General features: G+C 34.6%; 1 protein-coding gene across 2 annotated transcripts in view; it reads right to left on the bottom strand.

Annotated features, from left to right (window-relative positions):
- Window positions 1-5,005, bottom strand: part of LOC106054479 (uncharacterized) — a 74,820-nt gene extending 69,815 nt beyond the window's left edge. For both annotated transcript variants that reach the window (XM_013210357.2, XM_013210354.2), the window contains exon 1: window positions 4,871-5,005. The gene's annotated coding sequence lies outside the window, so the exon portion shown is untranslated. The remainder of the gene's footprint in view (window positions 1-4,870) is intronic.
- Window positions 5,006-6,544: the final 1,539 nt, after the last annotated feature.

The following is a 6,544-nucleotide window of genomic DNA, read 5'->3' as shown; positions in this document are numbered from 1 at the left end:
TTTCATCTAATTCTCTTTGTAAAATATCTGCGTCTTGTGTTGTTCTATATATCTGTCTTGTGTTGTTGTTATTGTTCTATATATTATGCAATCAGCTGCCTATAATCTAACTTTAGTTCCTGAACTAATTTAATGCGATTTGGTAAATCATTTATGTAAATTAAAAATAGTAGTGGACCTAAGACTTCCTTGAGGTATGCCATCTTGAGGTAGCCAGAGTTTACTGCTATGGTGTTGATTTAGAGCCATTTATTATTACAGTTTGTTCTCTCCCTATCAGAAAAGCCTTAATCCATTGATGCAATGGACCCTCGATGCCAAAATATTTCAATTTTTTTAAGCAAACTATGGTGGTGAACTTTGTCAAAAGCCTTGGGAAAAAATCTAGTAAGATAGCATCAATTAGCTCACTATTATTTGAACCTTTTGAAAAATCATCAATTAGTGTGTAATTAGTCCTATTAGGTGCATTTCACATGATCTATATTTAATTTCCTAAAGCCATGTTGGTATGGAGTAATGAGTCTTCTCTCCTGAAGGCTTTCTAAATTTAGTGATTTTACTAAAGGTGTTACTCTATCCAAATGTGAATATTCGTTTGTTATGAATCTCACTGCTCTATTTTGTGCCTGTTCCAGTTTCTTAATGATAATGTTTTCTTGAGTTGAGGGGTCCCAAAGAGAGGATGCATCTATTATTGGCCTAACCAAGATAGATCAAGATTTAGACCAGTAGAATTTTTGTATCCAGCCCATAGCCATCCTATCATAAATAGCCCGTAGATGGAAGCAGGCAGGGTTTGAACTCAAGATAATCATAATCAATCACTGTTGCGCACAAAACACCACTAGTGGCACCAGTCAGTCAGTCTTCCATATCTTTAACTTTAAAAAAAAAACAACTAGATCTCTAGATTATAATAGCTATTAAATCTAAAAATTATATTGTGAAGTAGATTATTATTATATTATTATTATAGCTTTTATATAGCGCTACTTTCATGCTTATAGCATGCTCAGAGCGCTTTTGGTCCAATCTCATTTGTGGACCAGTGGGGGGAGGGGGTATCTAGGAGTTGGTTTTCCGTGCTGCCTTTAGGCGCTCAGTAAACACAACACCCGAGTCGGGTGTCGAACCTCAAGCCCCTTCTAGGTAGCCAAGCCAAGTTCAAGCGCACTTGGCCTCTCGACCACGCTTCCTTAATAATAAATAATTATAGAGAGCTAAATCTAGCAATCATCTAGAGTCTAGAGACTTCTTACTCAATTCTTAGTCTTCTAGATTCTAGATCTAGATCTATATCTATTTCTATCCAATTGGACTGGTCTGTTGGACTAGATCTAGAATAGTTTATGCTATTCGGACACCTACACCTGTATGCCAAAATTTCAAAGTTTGACTTTGACAGCACATTATTTGATAATGGTTTGACATAGAAAAGAAAATGAAGTATCAAAATCTTCTTTAGTTTAAGGAGAATAAGGATGACTACTTATATTTGTACCCCTAGCCTATATTTGTTATTATATTTATGGTCAAAGAGGCCATGTGTTTTATTTAATTCAGACGAATTTGACCTATATTATTTAATTCCGGACACCATAATTTATTTTCAGACAGTCTCTATATTTAGGCATTAATGAACTCATATTTTAATTCTATATTAACATTAACTAAATTTTAATATCCCCAGGCATAGCCCCTCACATGAAATCATTAAGATGTTTTCAAATTGTGCATAAATACGAACACAAAAAATAAAAATATGAACACACTTATTTCTACCAAAATTAGGTCACTGGGATAGTGACTTCTACACAGACTTTTAGACTTATTTTATGTTTGCATGATTAGATGTGTGTTGAATGTTTGTGTTTTTTGTTTATTCATTTAATAAATTTCTAATGATATTTTGTAGTATAGTACAGGTTAGGATAGCCATTCTTATCTTCTTATCTTATCTTATATAATACAGACGTTACTTCAAAAAAGAAGATGATTACGTCCTACGCGTCATGCATTTAGTCATGCATATTAACCAATGACTTAAATTCTGCCAAGTCACTGGTTTTCCTGGCTAGCTCAGACAACCCATTCCATGCTCTAATAGCACTAGGGAAGAACGAGTATTTGTACAAATTTGTCCTAGCATATGGGACGAGGAATGTGCCTTTATCTTTGTGTCTTTCAGAGTATTTTATTAAATTTTGTTTTTGTATTTGAAGATTATGGTTCAGTGTTTTATGTATTATTGCTACTTTACTTTTGAGCCTTCTGTCCTGAAGGCTTTCTAAATTTAGTGATTTTACTAAAGGTGTTACTCTAGTCAAATGTGAATATTCGTTTGTTATGAATCGCACTGCTCTATTTTGTGTCTGTTCTAGTTTCTTAATGTTTTCTTGAGTTGAGGGGTCCCAAACAGAGGATGCATATTCTATTATTGGCCTAACCAAGGTTAAATAACATTTTAGTTTTATGTTCTTATTTGATTTATAGAAATTTCTTTTAATAAATCCTAATGCTTTGTTTGATTTTTTTGTAGTTTCATCAATATGTGGATTCCATGACAGTTTTTCATTTATTATAACACCTAGGTATTTTGCGTTTTTAGTCTGTGTTACTGGTTTGCCATGAATAAGATAAGTGGAATTAATTTGTTTTAGTTTTTTTGTTACTCTTAACAACTGACATTTTTCTGGGTGGAAAGACATGCTCCAATTTGATTCCCATTTCTGTAATTCATCTAATTCTCTTTGTAAAATATCTGTGTCTTGTGTTGTTTTTATTGTTCTATATATTATGCAATCGTCTGCAAATAATCTGACTTTTGTTCCTGAAGTAATGCCTAAATAGCTGAATCCTCTGTATTCTCTCTCTATAAATCTAGATCTATCTAGTAGGTCTAGATTTTTAGGCATTTAACTTCATTCAATGTATCAAGCTCACTCCAAACATTTGCCCATTTATTCTCTATATAAAAAAACAACAAACAAACAAACAAAATATAATATAAGATCATAAACATTGATGTCCAAAACTGGCTGTCTGAAATAAATTTTGGTAAGAAAATCGTAATTTATTTTAACACCCTATTAATTTTTTTTTTTTATGGAATCAAACAACTTAGCTTATGAATCAAATAAATCAGCTCCAAAAACAGAATGAATATTGCCGGGCTCATTAGTATATAGACTTAGCCAACCAAAAATATAGCCTTACTTAACCTCAGGAAAAGGTAAAGTCATCTGGGTAACAGGAAAAAACAACAATCTTACAAATTTGAAATTCTTTTTTCTTACATAAAAAGATAGCTAAATGGAAGGAAATTGGGTTAGAATCATTGGAAAATGGACAAGCACATTATACAGCGCGCTAGTTTCATAAGATATTAAATATCAAAATAAAGATTTAAAGGGAAACTCCGATGGTTTTTCAAATTTGAGTTATTGACATATTTAAATTCTGCGTAAAAAGTTGTAATAGTAAACATTTTACCATTTTTTATTTAAATGCTTAGAAACATTTACATTAAATAAATTAGTAAATTCTTGACATCTAAAATAAAACGGGGTTCTATGAGATTTTGTTTTAAGCTAATTCATACGTCACTTCCTTCAACAATACTGAAAGAGAAACTTGATTTGACCAATCATATCGCTTCATTCTTACAGTAGCTGTTAGGCTGTTAGGCTTAGTGACGGCCTAGGCCCTAGTCCAGAGCTATGATACAGTTATATATATATATATATATATATATATACATTATTTATACATGTATAGATAGATCTAAAAGTATTAGGATAATCAACTCGAGAGTAACATTTTCATAGATTTTCAATAGATCGTGTGTCTGACTGATTCGAACAAGCCGGCCAGTGTAAGGCTAGTCGAGACTACGTGTAGTAGGTCATGACAAGACAACCAAGCCATAGTGTTTGTTGTGTGTTGAGTGGTCTGGTGAGAAAATACACACTGCCATGGTTAGTCAAGCATGTAAATCTACTTTTAATACACATTTTTTCTTTGCTTACAAGATCCTAGATCTAACTGCATAGACCAAGATATATTTCTTATACGAGAATGTAAACTTTGCTGTATGGTCTCCTGTTATACAATAAGTCAATAGATTAAAACACATTTGTGACGTCACATAGAAACTCGGTGAAAGTCTGACTGTTTTGGATGCGCAGGAAAATTACGTCGGAAAAACATTACTAAGAGAAAAAAAAAAGAATCATAAATTCATTATCTGTAAATCAAAACACATATTATATAAAAAATTGTCAAAACCATCAGAGTTTCCCTTTAATCTTAATGACTACAAAAAAAGCAAGTGTCCGAATTCATGTAATGTCCAGATTAAATAAACTACTCTAGTTGTCAATAGTTGGACTACAGTACTACACAGTCACACACTACTGAGAGACTGAGTCTGAGTCTCTGTAACTAGTGTAACACTACTGACTACTCCAATACACTGTCAATGTGTCAATACAGAATAGTCAATGATCAAATCAATACACTAAATTCTAAATAGAATACAGTTAGTCAGTTAGTGGTCACAGTGTACTAACATTAGATAGAGTAGTCTTGATTGTCTTAGACTTATTTATTTTATAGACTAGTAGACATCTTACTTAACTTACTGAGTCTTAGACGCTAGTAAAATAGTAAGTCAAAGTGACTCAAAGTAAGTGTAGCCCTGTAGGCACTGTAGCTCAGTCTTACTTATTTGACTATTTACTATTTGAGTATTTAATTAGACGTTTTACTACTAGATTGCTTACAATAATACAATCTTTATTCATGCAAGTTAGTTAAACAAATGCACTAAAAAGCAATTCAGTGGTGGAACTAGATGTCTACGTACTCTTAATTTAATCCATTTTAATCATTTTTTAGAAAATCTAGCTGAAGAGTGAGAAATAAACGCGTTCGTTTCCGCCATATTGAATTTTAGTAAAGGAGATCATTCAGATATTTGGGAGAAAAGTTATGAAGGTGTTAACGCCCCTTGATGAATCTAAAAATATCGCTTCCAAAACTGTTGCGCGGAACACAATTGTTCCGCGTGATATTGTGTTCCGCGTGATATGAAAAGATGATCAAAAAAAAAAAATTCCCAAAGAAAAGCAGAAATAAAAATAACATTATGTTATTACAAAGTCTAATGGTTCACGTTATGCTAGGAAAAATGCATTGTTCCACTTCACCAACGATATGCCGTTGTTGTATTCTCATATAAAAAGGGTGACTGTCCAACTATCGAAGCATGAACTCTATCAATGGTAACAGGAATGATCTGTGCACACGAGTTAATATTGATCGACTGACCAACTCTTAAATGGAACGTGCTGGGAGCCAGTGTACAGCTGGTAGAACTACGTTTGGCGTGTAATGTCTATATTTTATAAGATAAGAAGATGATATTTGTCACAAGACAAAAAAAAAAAATGCTGGGAGCAGAACCTGGACATCTTTGCGAATCTCATGCCTGGTCGTGCGGTATGCGCCCTGGACTGTCGTTCGGTCGTCACGACGGCCCGGGGCTCATATCCTGCCTGCTATCATTCCGATTCGTCCTGCGGGAGGTCTGGGCTATGGTGTAGATTTTCCACAAATCCAAGGAACATCCGAAACATGTAAAACATTTTATAAACAAAATAATTGTGCATCTTACTATAGACCTAACATTTCCTATGAACTCGGAAGATGGCTACAAAGTCCAGTCCTAGCTTTAAAATCCGGCCACACACACATAACATGAGTAAGTTAAGTCTTATGCATGTTTCTTCTCTCAGCCTTTTGTTAGCTATGCATTCAGTAATGCTGGCCGCTCTCCTTGACTCGTATCTTGAGCAGTGGCGTAGCGGAGAGGAGGGTGAGGAATTTAAAAATCCCCCCAGGGCCCCCACTTGACGGGGGCCCCCAAATTAGTGGGTTTTTTTTTACATTAAAATTTAATATTACTCAAAATGCAGGGGGCTATGAACAGCGGCTCGCTGGGGGAAGGATACATACCCCGTATGACATATAAGATAAGATAAGCTGACAAAGTCAATCTATTAGGTGAGCTGAAAGGTGGTGGGCGTAACAGAGATGTCTTCCAAAACGCGTCAAAGACCAGCCAAGGAGCCGGTTAGCTTTAAATGACAAAGAAGAGAGCGGCAGGTGGCAGACAGCTGAAGATTTTTTTTTTTTTTTTTTTTTACAAAGGCCGCGGGATACACATTTGCGTACAAATGGAACTTTACTGCCTAAGTCAGAATTAGACTTCGAAAAGAAAATATAAACCGACCACCGGTTATGTCTGCGTTCGATGTTGATGTAGATCACAGCTAGGCCTACATTGCGTAGCCACTAAAAAAAACTGAAGTTCTTCCTTATCTTCGGACTCAACGACAAGACTTATTATTATTATTATGTTATTAGCTCTTCCCGGTAATTGACAAATAATTCTATAAATCAGAGATGGCTGCCTGGTCGTGCGGTATGCGCGCTGGTCTGTCGAAGACAACATAAAAGAATGGCCTGTCATTGAAAG

This window comes from Biomphalaria glabrata, chromosome 3 (genome assembly GCF_947242115.1).
Source record: "Biomphalaria glabrata chromosome 3, xgBioGlab47.1, whole genome shotgun sequence".
NCBI lineage: Eukaryota > Metazoa > Mollusca > Gastropoda > Planorbidae > Biomphalaria > Biomphalaria glabrata.
The sequence above is the reverse complement of the archived record's forward strand: the minus strand, read 5'-3'. Positions and strand labels throughout refer to the sequence as shown.